General features: G+C 43.2%; 1 protein-coding gene across 2 annotated transcripts in view; it reads left to right on the forward strand.

The window, feature by feature from the left end:
* The first annotated feature begins 5,878 nt into the window (after positions 1-5,878).
* Prpsap2 (phosphoribosyl pyrophosphate synthetase associated protein 2) overlaps positions 5,879-23,342 on the forward strand; it is a 105,293-nt gene continuing 87,829 nt past the window's right edge. The window contains exons 1-3 of one of the 2 annotated variants that reach the window (XM_010618912.2): positions 5,879-5,913; positions 12,849-12,981; positions 13,381-13,552. The gene's annotated coding sequence lies outside the window, so the exon portion shown is untranslated. The remainder of the gene's footprint in view (positions 5,914-12,848; positions 12,982-13,380; positions 13,553-23,342) is intronic. The other variant, XM_010618913.2, reaches the window with a different exon arrangement.

Here is a 23,342-nt window from a genome sequence, read left to right on the forward strand (position 1 = left end):
TCAAAATTGCTTAGTGAAGCTGGTTGAGGTGTGGAGCCTCTGTAATCCCTAGTACTGTGGGTGGCTGAGGCAAGAGGGTGACAAATTCCAACTGGGCAATTTTGGTACATAGTGATATTGAGTGTTAACATTGATTGATTGATAATTGGTACCAAGGATTGAACTCAGGACTTGAACCCCTGAGCTGAATACACTTCTTAAAATTAAAAAAAAAAAATGGAAATGACTTGTCATGCATCTCAGGGAGATGGCGCATTCTGAGATCCCCCATAGTGAGACAAAATTTACTGACTTTGAAAATGGCTATGTCAGGAGGAGTCCGCAGTGTTTTACAGGCAAGACTGGAGTAAATTCTACTAGGATACTGTGGCCCCTGGTGTCCAGAATGCTCTGAAATTTCACATTTGAAAACTGAATTTAATCAAGGAACTGACTGTCCATCTTCCAATAGGAGAGGTGGGGCTGTGTTATCCTGGTCCTCTGTCTTAAGAGCTGTGACAAACCTCAGGAGGATGTTGGCCACCAAGTATCCCCCGGGAGAGGCTGCGGAGCTTCCTTTCCCAGAAGGCACCATGGAATTCTGTGTCCCAGGTACTGTGTTCTGCCCCGTTGACCATGAAGACCTCATGGATGGGATCGTGTGAGCCTTGCCGCTCATGTGGCTGTGACCCAGAATCTTCACTGCTGGATCCATCTTTAAAAATGACACGGACAGATGCGGACTGCAGCTCTGCTATGGATGTGAAAATTGGGAAAGAGTCTAGAGCAGGAGTTGCTGAGAGAACTGTCTCAGTGTAGGCACTGCAAATGGTAAGGGACGGAGGAGGAGTGGGCCATATCCCAGCGCATTCCTGAGATGACACAGAGATGTCCTCTGCCAGGCTTTGCAGACTGCAGCTGAGAGATGTAGAACTGAGCCCGAAGATAAAAGACTAACATCGCAAATGCAAGACCCTGAGTTTTATCCTAGGAACCAAAATAAAAGGACTTAAAGGAGGAACACCCAGGGGAGCGGACTCTGTTCTTTTGTAGGATGACTTTGTGTCTTTTATTATTGTTTTATGATGCTTTCTGTATTTTACTGTAAAAGTTATCTCCTGTCAAAAAAAAAAAAAAACTGCACAGTTTACTCTGTGATGATGAATCACTGCAATCTAGGTAGGATTTTCCCTTCCTCCAATAAGGAAGATTGAATATTGGCCAAAACCAATATGATTGCAGTTTTGTAAAAAAAAATGTACAATAGATAAATTAGAAGGACATAAGATGAGTGGGTCTAGCAGGAGGGGAGAGGGGAGGAAATACCTTTGGTTCTGGAATTGAGGAAAATCTTCGAAATGAACTGTGGTGAAGGTTGCACAACCTTGCCAATGTCTGAGAATGCACTGAAAATGCAGGAGGTTGATCATTTCAAACAAGACTAAAACCTTAAAAGTTTATTTAAAGGAATTCCATCATTGCCCTGTCTCTGGGAAATAAGGGCAGCAATGAATAACAGGATAAGTAAATCTGTAGGAGAGAGAGATTGCAGATAGGGGTGAAGAGCTGGGTCCAGGTAGATCTGAAGAGAGGACACCTGCCATGGAGCCAGAAGTTGCAGCTGTGTTCCTGGTGGAGCAGGGCTTCCAGGTGCTGGCTCCTGCTGTGGGGCCAGAGCTGCTATGGGAGCTGCAGGTGGAGCTGGCACGAGTTCAGCAGGTGGGACGTCAGTGTGGGCTGGAGCTGGCAGTGCAGTTGAAAGAGGAGAAAAGATCACCGACTGTTCTTGTTTCTTCCCAGGCAAAACCTTCAGCCTGTGAGAGACATCTGTGTGCACCAACACAGTCCCAGGAAGTCCTCCCAGCCTGCATCCCCACACTGACTGCCCAGTGTCTCAGTGTTCCTGGGTCCCTGAGCAGCTCAAAGCCTTGCAGTGTTTCAAGGCCCATCTCCTCCCCACAGGCCCATTCTACAGTCCTCTCACCGTGGAGCTCTGCCTCAGTGGGCTCAGGAGGCTCCAGCTGGTTCAGGAGAAGGTCATCCTGGGGATCCACCTGGGATATCAGCTCCGGTGAGGAATCAAAGACAGAAGAGGTGGACCTGGGGAAGACAGGAAGGTGGGAAAATGAGAGACCAGGCCTTCAAATCCATACTGCCTACGAAGCGCACCTGCAGGTAGGAACACTTGGGCCTCCTGCCCAATCCGTGCAGTGCCAGTCCCACATCTGCTGACCCTAATGGGACAGTGCAGTCCCAGGCATCCCTGAGAGGCTGACAGACAGCTCCATTGGAAGCAGTCCTTGTGTTGTGTTGTGACACCTCTGTTTCTTCAGGGAAGCCTGACCTCTTCCTCTCCCCACCGGCAGCTCAGCTCCTGAGGACAGGGATTGGGATCTCCTGTGTCCTTGCACTCAAGGTCACAGGGCTGCTGCATAAATATATGATAAAAGCATGGTCAGTAGGAGTCTGTGTGTACAAGTGAGAGCTGAGTCTCTAACCCATGCAGTGATATGTTGCCACGTTCTCTAGGTCTTTTCTGGACACAGATGCACTGCTTTTATCCACATCTGTGGAAGCCAGGAAAGGACCAAATCATGCTTCATGTGAGGAATATCTGTACTGTTCCCCAGGGGGCCTTTGTGGCCCCCCAACCTTCAAACCAAAAGGGCAGTGATGGCACCTGCTGTGCCCATAGGATCATGGCCAACAACTAGAAAAGTGTCTGCACCCAGTGTCTCTTCATGTGTATTCATTGACTGCTGATACCCACCTTCTCTTCCTCTCCAGAAAGTCCTGCTCCTTGGACTCCATCACGGTTTCGGGCGGCCCTGCCTTCACCGTGCTTACTGTGCAGAGCTCTGCCAGACTCTCTGCAGACTGGGTTCCCATCTGTGATGAGACAGTAGAGAGTCTTGAAATTAGTGTTCCCCCTATTAAGTCTCAGGAGGATTTGAGGCTAAAACAAAGACCACACCCCACATGGTCCTGAGAGGCTCATGCTAGAAGGGGCTCAAAAGGGATCCAGCAGAAAAACGGTTAATGCATTAAAAATTAAATTTCCAAAGAGACACCTACTAATACTAGCATTATCAGACGATCTCATTAGCTGTGCACAGGTTGTATGGAACTCCAGGCATGAAGAGCAACAGCCTAATTGTACTCAGACAACCACTCCTTGTAGCGATGAGAAAACAGAGGCTCATCCTGGGTGATCCCATCATTTATGCGGTCACTCAGGATGTACCCCAGGTTTCTTATGAAAAATCCCCAGGAAAGAATTAGGTCCGGCTTTCTTAGCCTTAAGTCAGAGTAACTGTACTCACTGTTTCCCTGAAACAATGTCACTGAGCCCAGGAGGACTCCATCCTGTGACCTGCAGGGCCTGCATCAGTGCTGTGAGACAGCAAGTGCCAGGGAGAGGACAGTAGCATGGCCTGATGTGTTGGGCAAGCTCAGCTGCTGATGGGATGACGTGTAAGAGCTGGAGACGGGGGAAGGACAGTTGGGGCAGTGACGCATGGACTCCTGGGCCCAGGATTTACAGTGAGGTCAAATGGCACAATGAAATGATGCCAGGAAGTGAAGTGACTTAGTGTCCCTGTTCCTATTCTGATGCTCTCACCAGTGTGTGGATGGGGACCTTGCACCTGGCCAAGAGAGTGGCTGAGCAGAGAGGATGTTGAGGATGAGGACATGGTCCCAATCTTTTGGGATCAGGATGCTGGTTCCACTGTTTACTAAGTCCTGGAAGGAGGGGCTGACGTTGCTGTCTGGCTCTGAAGGTCCTCTCAGTCCTTCTCTGCTCACAGTACAGAGTCCCCTCTGCTCACACCCACACACCCTGCACCCATGTTGGACCCCGTTGTTATTGTGGGGCCCCAGTGCCTGGTGGAAGAACACGACATACAGGCTCCTAGTGACCAGGTCCAGGCCAGTAGTCCCCTGTACGGCGTTTTTGGGAAAGTGCCCAGCAGTCCCAAGGCCGGGAACCATGAGGCTGTGGTAGACTATGGTTTGTATTCTTTTTGCCCCAAACATCCTGTACTCTCCAAACAGCAGACAGCCATTTCACAGGCTGTCACAGGTTCTGCCTCAGCAGGAGAGGAGATAGCCATCAGGCTGGGGACCAACACTCGGGCCCTGCCTTTCTCCTCCTCCCAGCCATGCCCAGGGTGGGAATATGACAGGACCCTGGGCTCACAGGCCCCCATGCCTGCCCCCATCCAGGAGGACTGTGCTTGGGACCCCATCCCCTCAGCTCCCACACAACACACTGAGGATGGAGGGAAGTTGTGCAGAGGGACTCACAGTAGTGTCCGGTCCATGGACCTGTCCTCGACTCAGTGACTTCGAGCGGCTAACAGTTGAGCCTTGGGACACCTATCCTGGGCTCCCTCTTGTCTCTGGGTGCTTGGGGGCCAGGTCTGGGGAGACCTGCCCTGTGCTGCCCATGGTGTTCGGGTGGTTTCTGGATAGTGTCCTGAGGCATCTGGGCCAAGAGAACCATCCTCTCACTCGTTGCCAAGTGCTTTCCTTTCGTGGGGTCCTGGGCCTGTGGCCTTGAGGTCTGGAAAAGCAGCACAGCATGTTTGCTGCTAACTGTCTCCAGCCAAGTGACTGGGGAGGCAGTTGTCGCTGCATTGTGGTGCCAGGTGAATGCCGGGTTCCAAGTTCTGTTTGGACCTATCGCCAAGGAAGTGAGGTCATGTGCTGGGGTTCATAGCTCAACCTCTCCCTCCTATAAGTGTACATTTTGTAATAAAAGCCTCCCTTTGTTTTCATTATGGAACAAATTTGTGTGCTTCTTAGAAACAGCCAATGGAAAACTAGAAAAGCTGTCTGTGATTTTTAGACTCTGATGAACTTTGATGTTTTAATGAAACAAATGCATAGATGCTTAAATGTGGCATACACACTGCGAAATCCTTTTCCATTCAAAGCATTCCTTCTTTCTTAGGGCGCAGTGCTCTGTAATCATATGAGATCTTTCCAGTTTTAGGTTCATTTCACTTCATGAGGTGATTTCAATTTCATTTCAATTCCAATAGGGAGTGTAGAGATGTTCTAAAAGTTTTCATCATAATTTTCCTCAAAGGATATGAACATTTTAGATTACAACCCCTACATATATAGAAGTAGAGGATTCATATGAAGTTTTAACTTTCAGGTGCATGTGAATTATTGCTTATTTATCAATAAATGAGTTCCTCAACTCAGTCATAAACTGTAGTACTCATTAGTATTACAGTGTGTGAGGAAGGACGGTAGGTGCAAAGTGAAATCTTTGTAAATCTGTAGAGATATTACCCCAGTGCTGATGAAGAACACATGCACACAGCTGGTATTTTTTCTTGTGGCTACTGTTATCATTTCCTGTCTTCCCATCCTAAGAAGACCGTGTGCTTTGCATCCCTCGTGGATCATTTGCCTTTTCTTGAGGTGAGGAAGTTATAAATTTTCCATAGAAATTTGGTTGGTCTTATTCAAGCAGTGTCACCATGCTGTGTTTCATTTGTGGTGCTTCTTGACAGTGGAGGCTCTATTGCCACTGTAAGGATGAACCATGCCTCATTCATATATCCACTTGTTGATGGCCATTTGTTCTTTTCCAGGGTTGACCCTTAAAAATGAAGCTGCTGGCCTGCTTCAGCAAAGAGGAGCTGTGGAGCCCAGCAGTATGCAGGACCTATGGTGAACCTGCCCACCCAGCCCCCTGAACACCTATGCAGTCTCCCCTCCCCCTATGTGAGCCTCTGGCTGCTGGGCCATACCAATACCTGGATCAAACCACAGCAGGGCAAAAGGGCCATTGAGCTCCAGATGAGAGAGAGAGAGAAGTAAACAAGAGAAAGGGGACTTCTAGATGAAAATTGAAGCCCAGTGGAAAAGTGAAGAAAATTTCTGCAATAAAGGCACACCAGACCACCATCATGAGTAAGTTGAAGGGATCACTACCTTCCATTGGAATCTGGACTTTGTTCAGGGGAAGGGTAGCTGAAACCTGCATTGGAACCTTGTAGTGCTCCACCTAGCAGAAGTTCAGAGGTCTCCATTTGGGCCTTTGTGCCAGAAACCATCCAGAACCTCCAGGGTCAGCTGCTGCCTTGCTGATACTAAGTTGACTTAGATTTGCACACTCCTGCCCACATTGTTTATTGTGTCACAGAAACATACCATGAAGGAGCCCCTTTATTTTTATTATTTTCAAAGTAATTTTTTCTCTTTTAATAATTTTTTTTTTTTTTTTTGGTACCGAGGATTGAACTCGGGTCTTTGCACTTGCAAGGCAGGCCACCAAACCACTGAGCTAATTCCCCAGCCCTCTTTTAATAATTTTTAAAAATTTTTACCTATCTCTTTCTTTTCTCTTCTCAAATTTTTTCCTTTTTTTCTCTTTGTCTCTGTCTCCCTCTCACTGTCTCTCTCTCTCCTCCCGCACCTGTTCTTCATTACTCTCCCTTTTTGTTCCTGTCCTAATTCGAATTTCTTTTTTCTTGCTTTTTCTTTTTTTCCTTTTCTCAATTGTCACTAGTTTTAAAGGAAAGTGAATACAATTTCTAGCCTACCTGTTGCTGTTATGTTGTTCTGTTGTTGTATATGTTGTTTTGTTCTGTCTTCTCCAGTTTAACAGAGTTTGCATGATCTTCTGTGCCCTCTGGCCTTCTAATATTTCCCTATCCTACCTATCCCTCCCTCCTTCAAAGACCCCATCACAGAGTGTAAAGTTGCTATATTGAAGAGTTTGTTCACTATAAACATATTTTGGGCTTGCCCTTAATTTTGATTTAATTCACATGGTCAAAAGTGGTAGATTAATAACTTGCACAAATTCTCATTTTCTAAACTATGTTTGATGTTACTGTTGTTGCTGATTATATCACTTGGGCTAATGTGTTGTGATTGATCTACTCAGTTGTCCTTCCTGGTATTATGAAAATGAGAGTGTCTCAGTGTAATTAGAAACTCAGAACCTAAAGACCAGCTATATCTGGAAGATCAAAGTAACAACCCAGGAATTTAACCAAGGACAGTACCAAAAGCAGAAATAGAAATGAGAAGACATTTAAGCAAGGCACAGACACAGACTTCCAGCTCACCAAAGGCATATTCTGGGGGAAATGAGGTTGAAAGGATGGATAGTCAACCACCTGGACACCCTGCACCCATAGCACAGGAAGTAACAAAACAGATGAATGAGGTTCTAGAAAAATTATAAACAGAAACAATTTCCAAGATTACCACAGAGATGGTGAGCAAGGTGAAAGACATTATTAGAGACCCTATAACAGACACAGATTAAAAAAACATACAGGAGCGCAGGACCATGATGGAAGCCATGAATGCCCAGCATAGGAAAGAAATGAAAACCTTGAATGCCCAACATAAAAAAGAAATGGAATCCATGAAACAGATTCAAACAGATATCCAGGAGATTAAAAACTCTATTGAAAGCACTTGCAGCAGAATGAGTGAATCTGAAGATAGAATATCAGATATAGAAGATAGGGTTGTAGTCAGTGACCATGAAAAGAGGGACCTCTTAAAAAGAGCAAGGGACCATGCTAAATCTATCCCACAGCTGCTATTATGCAAAGAAGAATAATGTGAGACTGATAGGAATCCATGAAAAAGCAGGAGAAAGTACAAATGACATTAAAAAAACTTCGCAGAATTAATGCCAGAAAACTTCCCAAAAAGGGAAAGAATTTGAAAAATGAAGCTGTTATGGCCATTCCTATACACATATTTGTAGGGGCATAGAATTTTATTTCAAGGGGAAAATACTTTGATGTGAAATTGCTGAATCATATTGCTGGTATATGTCTGACTTAGAAATTGTTGAAGTATCACTTGAAGCAAGTAAAAGAGTTTGTGGGGTTTTGTTTTGGTGTCCTTGAATTTTCGGTGTCCTTGAATTTTCAGTGTTTTCTGATTTGATTTTGTATAAGTAGCCTGAGAAAAAGCTAAGAATGTTATATAAAACTGAATAGCCTTGTTTTGGAGAAAAATGTTAAAAGGAAAACATAAAAATCATCTATAATTTTACCAGCCAAAGCTCTGCCAGTTTTCCTTGCATATGTGCTTTAGTCATTACACCTTTCATAGGGTTTACCATCATGTAGGTATTGGTCTCCTGTCAGGTAGTCACATTATTTTGAATTTTAATTTTTAACCTTTTTTTTTGGTAGTGGGGATCAAACTCAGGTCCTTGCGCTTGTGAGGCAGGCCACTGAACCACTAAGCTAAATCCCCGGCCCAGTTTTTAACCTTTTAAGTGAGATGGTACAGATATGCTACTAAATATATCTTGTGAGGTCTTGCATATCTCAGTATGAGGAGAATTTGATCATTCTTTTTCTGAAATTGTTCTTTCTTTCTTTGTTTTGGACTAAGATTTGAACCAGTAGTTTCTTTTTTGTTTTTGTTTTTTTTCAAAACACTTTCTTTGTTTTTTATTTTAATGTAGCAGTAAATATTAACAAATAAAATATGAAAACAGTTCTACATATAAAAATTTCATGACAGGATAATTAAAGAATATGTTCAGTGATCTCAAGGATTTCTGCATGAGCTATATTCTCATGCTTTTAAAATTTGTTGTTGTGGTTTTTTTGTTTGTTTGTTTTTTGTTTTTTGTTTTGAGACAGGCTCTAACTAATTTACTCAATTTCCCAGCTTGGGTTAAAATGTTTTAGCCTCTTTCCTTAGCCTCCCATAGTGCTAGGATTATAGGTATAGGATATTATTGGTAATTCACAATAACTGCTTATACTGATGGGATGCAATGTGCTGTTTTAATCTATGGATACTTTGTGGAAAGATTTTAATATAATTATCTACCACCTTATCTAAAATTTCTTTCACAATGACTGGTTATAGATCCCATTGTTTAGCAGTTTTGAATGATATGCTTATTTACTGTGGTCACCATGCAGTTCAGTTGATCATTAAAAATTTCTTCTCCATTGTGACTGAGACTTTGTATCCTTTGATGAATATCTATCTTTTCCCTATCTTTTGTGGAATTTGATCTTTTTTTTTCTTGGTACTGGGTTTTGAACTCAGGTCCTTGTGCTTGTGAGGCAGGCAGTGGAACCACTGAGCTAAATCCCTGGCTGTGATCATTTTTGAAAGTTAAGGTGCCCAAGAAATGTGTGAAGGTTTAAACCACTCAGGGCACACTTCACTTTAGAAAGACCAAGAGATGATAAAACAGTACTCTGCCCTCCCTCACTCTCCCGGGTTTTATTTATTTTAATTCAGTTTCTGGGGATTGGATGCAGAGCATTGTACTGAACTGTATTAACCTCCCATTTAAAAAATTATTTTTTATTTTGAGCGAGGTTCTCCATAAGTAGCTATGTTGCTGAGCTGCATTCTTGGACACAGATTCTTGCACATCTATGTGTGTATGCAGATTGATGTCATGAACATTTTATTTTAAAAATTGAGATCCACTGTACAGACTTTCTTCATGCATCGTGTATTTTCTTTTTTTTGTTGTTTTGTTTTTTTTGAGACAGGGTCTCACTATGTAGTTGAGACTGACTTGGAACTCACTTGAACTCACAGCGATCCTCCTGCCTCAGCCTCCCGAGTGCTGGGATTACAGGTGTGCACACCATGCCTGGCTGCTCATGTATTTTCTTCATGATCAGATTCCTTGGCCTCTTTCCATGTGTCCAGAGAGACCCAGATGAGTATCCCCACAACTTCCACTGGTTCGCATGGCCCATACAGATCCACCAGACATTCTACATAGATGTTAGGGAGGGTCCTGGTGTAAGGAAAGTTAAAACTTTAAGTTGGAAAGGCTTGGGTTAAGGCTTTCAGCTCTCTAAGGTGCATAATCACTAGTTCACCTCTTCTTTCCCTGGATATCTGGCCAGTTCCCTGGGAAAAAACAGGGAGGACTTTGTTAAAAAGACCAGATGTTCTTAACATCAAGATAAGGAATGTGATGCATTCCGCCCCTCCCGGACCCCTGGCCAGGGCCTGGTTGGGACGCGACTGCAAGCACATTCACCTTTTTCCGCACCAAAAGTACAGATAGATTTACTACCTTTGTCTATATAAACAGCCCGCCTAGCCCAGGCTGCTGCTGCTGTTTTACACCTGGGATTGAGACTTGTAGCCGAAGGGACTGCTGAAAAGACCCGTGCTGTGTTGCGAGTGATGAACCTAATTCCTCCAACATTCCGGTGTTGTTGCCAGAGAGCCTAAGGGTAATTTCCTGGATAGAGTCCCTCTTGCTGTTAGAGGACTCTCCTCTTTCTTTGTCCTCTCCATTCTTACTTTTGTTTTCTGTATGCGCATATCCTTCAATAAACTTTCCCTTTTGTACTTATTTAAGGCTGGTGGACGTTCTTTTAGTGGATCAGCCAAATTAATTAGGAGACCGTGCACGGCAAAGGGCAATAAATAAAATTTGTCCTTACACCCAGTTCCTTCCTGTTTCAAACAGTGCTGGGAACAACAGTCTTGGAAAGAAATCTTAAAAGGTTGTGCAGCTCTCTCCTGTGAGGTAGAAAGACTGTGTAGACCTCTGATGGGAGCTGCTGGACAGGGCTCTTCTCTGCCTCTCACATTCTCACCAGGGCTCTTTGGTACCAGCTTTAAAACCTGCCAGTTGAATGGGAACACAGGACATCTCAGTGAAGTGTGCCTGTGTGAATCCACATTGGGGGATCGGCATTTTATACATTTTTGGCCATCTGTGGAGATTCCCTTTTGAATTTCAAGAGTTTGTCTTTTCTCTCACAAAATGGACTTGCGAGACCTATTTGTACCCCTGCAATATAGACCCTCTCTCTGGCTATGGATTCTAAGGTATACTTTTCAACATTTTCTTCTTCCAGTTTTTCCTGTAGGAAGAGTCAGTCTTTTTTTCTCCCCTGCCTTCTAACATTGAAATTGTAGAAAAACTGTTCCAACACCAAAGGATGAACTGATACACAGTGGTTATTTACTTTTACTGAAAACTCTCTGGGTTAGGGTTGGGGTTAAGGTTAAGCTGCCCTCTCCTAACTTCCTGTCTCACTAAAAACATTTTTAACTTTCAAATTCCAGAGAGTTGATCCTTCTCACTGTCACACTGTTATAATCATTGTGCAGAACTAGATCTCAGTACTCATTCCTTCAGACAACGGTGTCAATGCAGTGAGGCCTCTCCAGATGCCCCCCCATCATCTTCTCAGCCCTGTCTTACGGCACTGGCTTTATTGGGTTATACCATTGGGTCTTCTCTTCCATTACATTCTTTAGTGCTTTGTCCCTCTCCTCCAAGCTCTGAGCTCTTGGAGGGCAAGGACAATGTTGGACTTTTTCTCTACGGGTTCTAGGCCTAATTCAGTCCTAGGAACAAGGTGAGAATGGGAGGCATTTGAATAAATCAGAACATCTCAGAACTATCGTGGTTTTATTTGTTTTGTTTATCACTTTATTTTCTTTGTTTTGTTACTGGGTATCGAACCCAGGGGTGTTCTACCAATCACCTATATTCCAAAACCATTCTTTTCTTAAGAACGTTTCACCAAGTTTTCTGGACTGGGCTCAAACTAACAATCCTGTTTCTGTTCATAACAGAAACGTCAGTTCTACACTTGATCTTAGCCAAAAGGCCAAGAAGTGATAAAGGTCAATTCTCATTTGTGGCCCAGATGGCCAAAATGGCCTCTAGATGTCTCTCCTGGCTCCAAGTCCTCAGAGCAGAGTAGAGACAGCCTCCCCTGCTGGGCCAGCCAAGAACTGCACCTAAGTAGGGAAAACCACCACCCAAGACAGATTTTTGCTTCAGTGACTTGAAGGCCTTAGCTAACCAACCTGCAGAATCCAAGGACATTAGGAGGGATCTCATGAGCTTCCCTTTCCCCTGCTGCCTGTGTGGGCTCTAAAATCAAGTCTACAACCAATCCCTCTTTACCACATCTAGGGCAAGGGTCTGTCCCCACCTCCACATGAGACTCTGAGCTTCAAAAGGAAGGGCTTGTTGCAGTCAAAGGATAAGTGGTTCAGTACTCTTATCCCTTCTGCCCTTCCCATGTCATTTCACCAACCTCCAGGGTGCAGACCCTATGATCCTAGGACCTGAATAGAGTGGGCACCAGGAGCCACAAAAATGTGGTAAACCTGTGGGATCCTTGTGGGGACCAACTCAAAGCTCAGCAGTGTACAAGGAAGGAAAGTGAAATGTTCTCTGCTCTGTTCCACTCTTGGGGTCTTGTCCTTGTTGAAGGGCTCAGTCAAATGAACGAAGGGCCCAGGACCTGTCCTCTCTGGCTGCCCAGGCCATACCAGGAAGACACCTGGGCACCTGAGTGATCCCCAACCCTTAAACCCTAGCATCTTCTTTTTCCCTACTATGGGCCCTGGTTCTGGTGCCTGAAGACTGGAAGCTCCCATCCCCTGACAGAGCTTCCTGCAGTCTCTTTCTCCATTTCACTTATCACCTCCCATACCACTTTCTGCTCACCGCCTATGACATCAGTATGTGTGTGTGTATGTGTGTGTGTGTGTGTCTGTGTGTCTGTGTGTTGTGTATATAATAAGATGCTTAGAGAAATCAATCTCAAATAGGATGGATAAGCTGATGTCCCCAGTATCTTGGGGGCTGCCTGTCCCCCTAAAGCAAGCCCTTTGGAAGATAGCTGAGTTCTGGCATAGGAGATAAGCTCCCTCCCTTCTCCTCTGGACTCTGCCATTGTCCTGTGCCTGTGCCAGTCCTTGCATTTCTTGGGGCCTTGTTTCCCATCCGTCTCCATGGGTTTGGGTGTGGATTACACATGCAACCCTTTAATACGGAAGCTACATAGTTCCTGCCATGCCAGACATGAGGTGTGCTAAACAGAGTTATGGTGCTCTCTCCACAGGACAAGCTGTCTCCATGGGCAGATCCTACATGACACAGCTGGGACACCATCTCCTCTCTGTCCCCTGTCCCCTGAGGCCACGAAGTGTTTTCAGCCTCGACCTTACTCTGCCACGTGAACTTAGGAGATACAGGTACCCAAAGTGAACCTGAGGTCGTGATTATTACCAGTGGACTTGGGTGGGAGCAGGTGAAGGCACTGGATCTTAAAATTATCTGTGTCCCTCTAAGTCCTGCCTTTTAATCAGACAAGAATATCTGTGTTTACAAGGGAAGGGTCCAGGTCAAATTTACACAATTTACCACAAAGCCAATGCTTCTGTTGGGTTTAAATTTGTCCACACAGCAGAAAACCCAGAAAAACTGGAGCACAGGCCAAGGAGAGAGTTCTTTCTCCTGTAACAGAACTCTGGGGCAGGCATCTGTGCTGACCCTGGCCTGTCACCATTGTTCCCTCTCCTGTCTCTGCCCAGACTTCTCTAGTATGGTTTCCATACTGCAGGCTATCCATGGCCACATATGTTCCATTTCAGAAAATTCTAGAAGTTTCTAGAAGGAAAGAAGGAAGGACAAAGTACCACACAGCCATGCGGCTACACCCAAGCTGTTCTCCAAACTCCATATATTCCTTCTACTCAAGTCTCATCAGCTTGAATCTTGGTCATTTTTAGCTGCATGAGAAGTGGAGAACAGTTCTGTAGTCTGGTGAGTTACTTCCCCAGTAAAACTGTGTGTCTATGTTCTGAAGAGAAGCCCAAACAAAGCCAGGTATACACAAACAGGCTTTCTTTTACCCTGATCTTTGAGTAGAAAGGGAGGAAGTAGATTCTTCAGGAACTGGGCACTTGTTAGCTTGTTACCAAGCCAGGTGCTGCTTGCCTGCCACTCAGAGTAGCTATTGCCAAAATAGCAGATTTGCAGAAGAAAAGGAGCTGATTCCTAACATGGACTTGCCTAGAAGTCACAGGCCTTTGTCTCATTTTCCTCCCTGAGGACAAGGTTTAGGGGCATTTATGGGATAAAGAAGTAGTGAATGGTAATTGAAACGTCCTCAGTCATCTACGCGTGACTAGTCAGTCTTCATGGGACACGTGTTCAGAACATGGTTGCAGTAGCATGATTTAGGGTGCAGTTTTTGGTTTTCTGCTGCCAACAGGTCACCTATCAGGTGCAGGCCAGGTAGAAGTGAATGATTCTGAGAAAAGCAGCCTTCAAGTCCCTATAACATGACCTACACCACTGTTATTATTATAACCTACACAGTGTCATTTATAGCAGCACTGGCAGGAGACTGGTAATATCCTACTCAGCTGTCTGACCTCCAAAATTAGTGATTTTGAAAGTCAACTAAAAGCAAGAAACAAAAAGGGAAGCTTGGAGTTCACTTGAGTTCTCCCTCACTTCCATCCTCAGCATGGCCTCCTTCTTCTTGGCGGTTATCTATTCCTAGAGAAGTAAAGTCTCAACACCAGGCTATTTGAGTAGAGACCTGCCTTCTGCCTCTCAGCAGAGTGACTGGACTTCTATATGCTCTCTTACCTACCTGTGCCTTATGAAGGAACTCTGGGAAACTCCCCTCTGTGCCATAAATGGGAGGGAGTGGTAAAGGGTATAGAGCTGGTTAGGAAACAGTGTGTTCATAGGGCTGGCCACAACTAAATCTCTGTAATGACAGAAGCAGGGTGTTTTGACTGGCTGATACTGGGAGCTCCCGTCCAAGATGGGAAGATTCTTCTAGCCTTTCTCCTTTTCCTGTGTCACTTCCAAGGGTCTGCTTTTCCTCTCAGGCACCCTGGCCCCTACCTGTCAACCAAATGTGTGTGTGAATGTATATCTTTAGGGACACAAAAGGGAGATGATCTCACATAGGAAAAGGAAGGCTTCTTCTTACGGGCTCTTTCTAAAATAAATCTATTGGCAATGCCTGAGCCCTGGACTCAGAGGTAATGACCCTCCTTTGTCTTAGTCTTACTCAAAGTTTATTTATTTATTTATTTATTTTTATTTTTTATTTTTTATTTTTATTTTTTGAGACAAGATCTCACTATGTAGTGAGGTGGCCTTTGACTCACTATGTAGACCAGGCTGGTCTTGGATTTGCAATCGTACTTCCACCCCAGCCTGCTAAGTGCCAGGATTTCAGGTATGTACCACCATGCCCAGACTGTGTTTATTAATTCACTTCAAAATACTCATTTAATTTATCATTTAATCCATGTTATACTTCAGTATACAAAAAATGCTAATAAATGTGATGAAATTCAATTACAACCCGGGCAACTCAGCAACTTGGCAAGGCCCTGTCGGGAAATAAAATATAACAAAGGGCTGAGGATGTAGTTCAATGCCAAGGATCTGGAGTCAATCGCCAGTACTGCAAAAATAATAAATAAATAAAGCGATGAGCTATACATGGTGGGAGGGTCAGATGGGGAGTTTCTTTTTAAGCAGTTTTATTGCACTGTAATTGATATACAATGAACCAACATGTTTAAAATATAAAATTAGTTGAATCTTGGTATACAGGAACCCCCTGGAAACTCATCTCCATGGTGATGATGAGCACCTATATACATCACCCTCAAAGTTTCCTTATGGCCACTTGTAATCATTTGCTTCCTCCCTTCCAACTAACACATTTTGTCTCTAGGCAGTACTTTGTATTTTCTAGGGGTGATAGATCTGTAACCATATTGGTTGCTTTTGGTTTTGTTTTTATTTGGGGGCTGATGGTGGTAGGATTTATTCACTCCTCATAACCCTGTTAGTTTCATGTGTACTGCTTCTTGTCAGTGGTTGAGCTGTCATACGCCATTATGTAGGTGAACCAAAATTGTCTATGTGTCCTTCTGCAGATGCCAGTTGTACTTTTTCTGGCTTTGACCTTAAAAATAAAGTTGCTATAAAGCCAGGCATGGTGGTGCACGCCTGTAATCCTAGCACTCGGGAGGCTGAGGCAGGAGGATCACCGTGAGTTCGAGACCACCCAGGGCTATATAGTGAGTTCCAGGTCAGTCTCAACTACATAGTGAGACCCTGTTTAAAAAAAAAAAATTGCTATTATGCTATAATCATTCTTCTACAAGTCTTTGTATGAATATAGCCTTTCATTTCCCTGGGGAAAATACCTGTGTGTGAAGTTACATCATATGGTTCATGTATGTTTAATTCATAAATTGTTCAGCTGTCTTTCAAAGTGGTTGTTCAAAGCAGAGTTAAGATTTCTGGTTCTTCCTGTGAGGATTTTTAAACTCTATTCTTGTATTTTTCAGTCTTTCTGATTTGATTTGATAAAATTAACCAAGGAAAGGCTATTTGTATCATATGAAATAGCATTTTTTGGTGTTGGAGATAATTTTTAAAGTGGAAAAAACCCAAAGATATATGCATGTATGCACATGTATAAATCATCTATAATCTTACCACCCCAAATCTTTTGATATATGATGATTAATCTTAATTGTTAACTTGGCTGACTTGATAGCTGAACAAGGGATTAGTATACTTCTGGGTTTCTCTGTGAAGGTCATAGAGGTATGACCTTAGGTGCTCTATCTGGCCTCTGGCCTTGTCTCTTCCTGGGTACCATTCCTCCACTTTACTACCAGGCCACCATGAGCTAAGCAGCTTTGCTCCACCACACCCTTCTTCCATGATGCTACTGACTTGGAACCAGCAAACCATGGATAGAATCCTCTGAAACCATAAGCCAAATTAAACTTCTCCTTCTTTCAGTTGTGGGTCTTGGATTTTCTGTCCTACCAATGGGAAAGCTTGACCAAGACAATTGTTTTTGTTTTTACATATATGTTTCAATCTACATAACCTATATAGGATTTACTATAATTTAACCATTAACTGTGGAAAGTAAATTGGATTTTATGAAAATGAAGTTTCATGCATCAAAACACAATATCAAGGAAGTGAAAAGACAACCTGCAGAATAAGATGGGAGGAAATATTTGTGTATCTTGAATCTGAAGGTCTTGTATTCAGAACACATAAAGAGCCCATGACTCAACAACAGAAAGACAAATACAACTAAAAATGGACAAAAAATACCACTTCTTGGCCTTTTGGCTAAGATTAAGTGCAAAAATGGACAAAAAACCAAACCAAAACAAAACAAAACAACAAATAGATTATGCAAATAGATTATTTCTCCAAAGAAAACATACACATTGCCCACAAGCATATGAAAAGATGCTCAATATCATAAGGCACTAGAGAAATGCAAAGTAAAACCACAGTGGAATACACCAAGATGGCCATAATGTTTTAATCATAAAATAACTATTGGCATGTATGTGGAGAAACCCAAACCCTCATACATTGCTGGTAGAATTGTAAAATGTGACAGTCACTGTGGAAAAACAGTATGATTACCACCTAGGTAATTCAGCAACTCCACTCATAGGTACACATCCAAAGGAATTAAAAGTGGCAGTTTAAATTTGTGCACAAATGTTCCTGGCAACATTTCACAGTAGCTGAAAGACGAATACACCCTAGGTAATGAATGGTTGAACAAAATATGGTACATTCATACAATAGAATGTTATTTAGCCATAAAAGGAAGAAGTACTGGCAGACACTACAACATAGATGGACTTTTCAAACATGCTAAGTGAAAGAAGACAGACAAAAAAGAAAGCCAAATATTGCATGCCTTCATTTATATAAAATATCCAGAATAGGCCAATCCTTAGCACATTAGTGATCCTCAGTGGCTGAGAGTGGTGAATGGAGAATGATAGTTTAATGAATATAGAGTTACCATTCGGGATGATGTAGGTGTTCTTTACCTAGGAATGGTGACCGTTTCACAGCACAGAATAAGGAAATGACACTGAGTTGTATGCTTCAGAATTACCAGAAGATGAATTTTAGACGTGGATTTTGCCTTAATAAAGAGAAGTGCAGGTGAAGAGTCCTTATCAACAAGGAGGATTTCTGATTACCTCATTCCCCCACACAGACCTACAGAGTTGGATGCCTCCTGAGGACAGCACTAATGCTAGAGACCTTTCCTGATCTGCTTCTCCTCCTTCCTCTGCTCAGAATGAAGGAATCAGAAACATGTTACTGACTGAAGGTGAAACAGATGTACAATATCAGGAAACAGGAATCTTCAACTTTCAGTTCTGTCTTTTGATGAGTATACAGGATGCATGTTATGAGCAGAACCTACTGTCTGTTTCTGAGTTAAAATACGCACAACACAAAATCTCCTATTTTAGTTATTTTTAAGTGTACAATTCAGTTTCATTAAGTACATTTACCTTGTGCAACCATCAGCTCCATTTTGCTCCAAAACTCTTTATTTCCAAAACCAAAACTGAACCTCCTCAACCATGACTCTCCGTTCCCCTTCCCTCTGCCCCTGGAGACACCATCCTTCTGTCTGTCTCTATGAATTGGGCTCTTCTGGGTAATACAAAAGTGGAATCAGACAATATTTTCCTCTTGCAGCTGTCTTATTTCACGTAACATAATATCCTCAAGGTATATGCATGTTATAGCAAGCATCAGAATTTTTAAGAGAATAATATTCTAGGATATATGCATACCACATTTTGTTCATCCACCCTTTGGTAGACACGTGGGTTGTTTCCACATTTTGGTTCTTGTGAATAATCCTATTTAGTGAACATGGGAATGTAATTCTAGGCTTGAGCCCCTGATTTCAACTGAGGTATGTATCCAGATGTGGAATTGTTGAATCAAATGATAATTCTGTGTAATTTGGAGAAGACTGCTATGTTGTTTTCTATAGCATCCAGGCCGTTTTACAACCCCACCAACAGGACAAAAGGCTCAGGTTTCTCATTTGATGAGGCTCCTCCCCTCTGCATTCAGAGCACTTCTGAGGCCACTGGCTTCTGAAAATTCTCTGAAAGATCCTTGTTCTGTTCCCCTCTGCTTTCAGCCTTCCAGGACGCTCTGAAGCGATGGTGTTTTGTCTTCAGTTTTCCTTAGAATCTCTCAAGCATTTTCAAAGAACACTTTTGCAGGTGAGGCTGCGGTGTTGGGAGAAGGATTGGAAATCCAGGGTCCTGAGCCACCTCCCTGATCTCCCCTTTTCCGTACAGTTTTGGAACTTCAGGGCCAGGAGAATCCCAACGCCATGAGTCCTGCTGCTTCCTGCTATCTTCAACTTCAACCCTGTAAAAGTGCAAGGTCCCTATATCTTGTGTAGAGATTCCTAACAAAGTGTTAACAATGTTGATGTTTTCATGCCCTTGATGGCTGGAGTGGATTGGTTGTGCCACTGGTAGGTAGTACTGGAGTCAGTCCACAAATACAGGCCATTTCCACCTTTGAGGAGATAGAGGAGGGTGCCTGAGGGCCTGACCCTAAATTCAATATCACTGGTGCCCTTATAAGAACAGGGAAAAGAAGTTCCCCCAAGGGAAAGCTCCCTGTGACAACAGAGCGAGAAGTGATTCAGGTACAAGTCAAGAGGTGCCAGAGATGACCAGCAGCTGCCAGAAGAGGTGAAGAATGAGTCTCCCTTTGTGACTTCAAAGGGAGAATGATCATGTTAACACTTTGATTTCCAATTTTGAGTTCTCAGACCTTAAAAGAATACATTTGTGTTGTTTCTAAAACACTTGGTTTATGTGAGACACTGTACCAAGTACTGGAGGCAATAGTGAAAAAGTAGTAAAGACTCTTCAGTGGGGAAGGTAGACTTGTTCTTCACTGTCCTCGATATGATGAGAAAGCTCCTTTTCCCAGACACTGCATGGTAAAGCCTCACTTAGCTCAGCATTTAATGTTCCTGCAGACCCCCATGTCAGCTTCTGCAGTTTGACATCATTCCACCCCGTTTTGCAGTTAAAGATGTGGAAAAACTGAAATCTTCTGGGTCACCACACAGACCATACTGCTTGGTGCCTCCCCTGAATCATGATCATGATGCTCAAATTACATACCTACAGACCTTTCTTCCCTCTAGATTGTGAGGACTAGATGTTATTGGTTATCCAAACCTAGGGCCTTGCACATGCTAGGCAAGAGCTCTATCCCTGAACTATGTGCCCAGCCCTGTTATGGGTTTTTAAAATCACTTGTATTACTTAGCAAAGTGCCCAAAGACTACTGAAGCAAAGGTTAAAAACAAATCTAAGCAGGCATGTTATTGAATGCCTGTAGTCTCAACTGCTCAGGAGGCTGAGGCAGAAATATCATTTGAGATTAGACATTTAAGGTTTGCCTGAGCAACACAGAGACTTCATCTCAAAAAACTACAAAACAAATCTAAAACAAGCACAAGAGATCTTTCTGAAGTCATGAAATTGTTCTCAAAGTGGATAGTGGTGGTGATTGCACAATTCCGTAAATTTACTAAAGAATGTTGAATTCCATGTATAAAACCAAGTGAATTTTATGCTATGTAAATTATGGTATGCAAAGCTTTTTTTCTAAAATAATCAAACTAGTTGAATGGCTAAAAGACAGAAAATGCCTAGTATGCCGAATGCAGTGGCATCACCAAAGGTGTGTACATGTACTCTGTGACATGGGGTATACCTTGGCAATATCCAATAATAGGAAAGAAATATGTATAACCTTAGTGTGACTCATAGGTATATAACCCAAAAATGCACATACATATGTATCCACCAAAAAGATATGTCAGAATTTCATAGCCACACAAGTCATAATTACCTCAAACTGGCAATTACCCCAAAATTCATCCACCTTCAAGTAGAACAGACCAACCGGTAGAGGGTACAAATCAATGTGGAAATAACAGAGCTATGAGAACAATCCATCTACAATGATATGAAACAGGTCATAAATGTAAAGGTTTTATGGATGGGCCCATGTAGAAAACTCACAAATATAATGGTAAGTGAGAAGGCAGACCCGAAAAACATACTGTAAAAGCACATACGTGTATATAAATGATAAAAACGGGACAAAATCTCTGGATAGTATTTATCTTGGGGGAAGAGAGAAGAACCAGCCAGAAAAGAGCATGACAGGTGGATGCTGGTTACACAGGTTGATTCTGCTTGTAAAAATGTATTGAATTCAACATTTTCCCTTATTATCTCTTGTTACCAAATTTCAGTTTTCCTTGCTACCCTTCACTCAAAAGTTGTTGAAGTCCAAAGAATGGAGACTGCTTTCTCAACTCTCCATCTCCACCTCCTGGTCACTCTATGAGCTACAATCTCAACTAGAGATGGCACCCGATGAAGCTGGGTGGAGTGCGAGCGATACTGGTTAATACTTTAGGCAGAAGGCAAAGGCAGCCAACCAGCCAAGCCATTTCAGTGTGCAAAAACCACTTTGGGGGCCTTCTTTTATAGAACAAAGCATCCTTTAGACCAAAAACTCACGTCCACACAAATATATTAGGACAGAGTCATCAATCCAATCACCAATTTCTTGTTGCCATTTCCCCTAAGTACCCCAAAACTCACCTTCCATGGTCCAGCCACATGAAGATCCCTCTCTTCTTCCCAGAGTCCCTGCCCCTGATGACTGGAATGTGACCCACTTATCATTGCCAATATTCCCTGGCTTGAGTGCTTGATTCAGAAACACATTACTAAGCCTGTCCAATTACATTAAGCCCTGGGACTTATGCTGAGAATGTTAGGACAAAGCCTGCCTGTGTCCGTCTGGAAGAAGACAGCTCCAGAAGCTAAGGGCCTGTCTGAGATGGAAGTAACATTGAGGAAGAGGAGTTGAGGATGGAAAGAGAAATGGGACCCTGGTCTCAGCCTTTGATCTGTGGATCAATATTCACTTGAAGCTGAATCCAGGACTATTTGGCTATTAGAAAAAAGTTTCTTTAATTCACCTCCTTCTCCTTCAGGTAATTTTTCTTTGCCCTTCAACTGAAGAGAATTAACAGAGACAGTCCTACAAAAGAAGCAGGCTCTTAGGTCATGGCATGTGGATGGATCCTGCAGTCAGGATGCCAAGAGAGACTGCTGTAACATGGGGGTGACTTGTTTTGCAACTTGAGGACAAGTAGATTTAAACATGCAAGTTGAATGCATCAATACACTGGGTAGGAAATACAATTATGTGTCACTTAATGGTAATGCTATTCTGAGAAATGCTATGTTAGGTGATTTTATTTTGTGTGAATTTTATAGAATTAAGATGGTCATGACATAATTAGGTGGTACAGGCTCAGGGACCCACTGTGGTCTGTCGGGTCTGTCATTGGCTAAAATATCATTAGGCCAACATGATTGTATAAGAAAGTGAGCTGAGGAAGTAGCTCAGACAAAAAGCATGGGTCTAGTGTACATGACATGAGACCATGGGCTTGACCCCCACACTACCCCCCAAAAAAGAATAAGATTTTAAAATGTTTTCTTATAAAAAAGAATTTGAAACACAGAAGCATGGAAAAATAGTTTAGTAAGCCCTGGCTTTCCCATTTAGAGTCAACCATTTTTAATATTTTGCCTTATTTCCTTAACTTTTTGTTAAGCCACTTAAAAAGTAGCAAGCAGCATGATGGAAAGGAAAGCTTTCAAAATTAGACTGTGCCAGGCTGGGGATTTGCGGCTCTCTGGGGGGACCCCGTCCCGCGGGGAATAGGAGGTGAGAGCCGCCTCTTATTCGTGGGTCATCAGAGGCCGATCCGATCTTGAATGTCTGTGGAGGAAATCTTTAAGAAGTTAGAGTACACGGCCCAAGTCTGGTTTCTGATCAAAGGCGCTTTATTGGCTCAGCAAAACGATTATATACTGTTATCCCAGGGGGAAGGTTCAGCAAGCTTATTGGACAGTTCAAACAAATCAATCACATGAGTCACTCAAGCATTTAACCATACAGCAATCAGTATTTTACCAAATGTGGGGAGGGGTAAGTGGGAAGGCATACATCAACAATTAACCCTATGCAATCTTTAACTTAACAATCTCTAGGGGCAAGCAGGACAAGGAAATACCACCGGCCTCCTGCTCCAGATCCCGTGACCCTGTGGTTAGCACAAAGGGCTATTTTTTCTGTAAGATTCCCTGTTTGCCCAGGGGCTAGACCTGCCATAAGTCACGTATGTAGTCTAGTGGGATTTTTCCACCGAGGCAAAGGCTAAGGTTGAGGGCAGTCATCTTATGCAGGCCCAAGCAGTCTCTCACAGTTCCCCCTTCTCTGTATAAAATTAAGCAAGATTAGGGTGGAGGGCTCATGTCTTAGGCTACTTGATGTGCCTCCGGACCTGGACGTGATGCATAGGTGTTCCAGCAGTCACGTTGCCCCCAGGTACCGGCATCAAGCTAATCCCGTCAGAGACATCTCCACAGCCTGGAGGAGAGCGAACGACGGCGCTCAGCCATCTGTTCAAATTCTACAAAGCTTAGGGGTTGGAACCCATGGTCACCAGCGAGCTGGCTTCCCACATATCCCCCTTTTTATTATATTTAGAGCAGGGACTTTCCCTGTTCAGCAGAAAGGCTGTGCCTGTCTTAGGTGAGAAATGTCCAGAGAAATCCCTTACCCGTCATCAAGCCATGAG

The sequence above is a fragment of the Fukomys damarensis genome, unplaced genomic scaffold, assembly GCF_012274545.1.
Source record: "Fukomys damarensis isolate Sample0158 unplaced genomic scaffold, DMR_v1.0_HiC HiC_scaffold_13, whole genome shotgun sequence".
Lineage (NCBI taxonomy): Eukaryota > Metazoa > Chordata > Mammalia > Rodentia > Bathyergidae > Fukomys > Fukomys damarensis.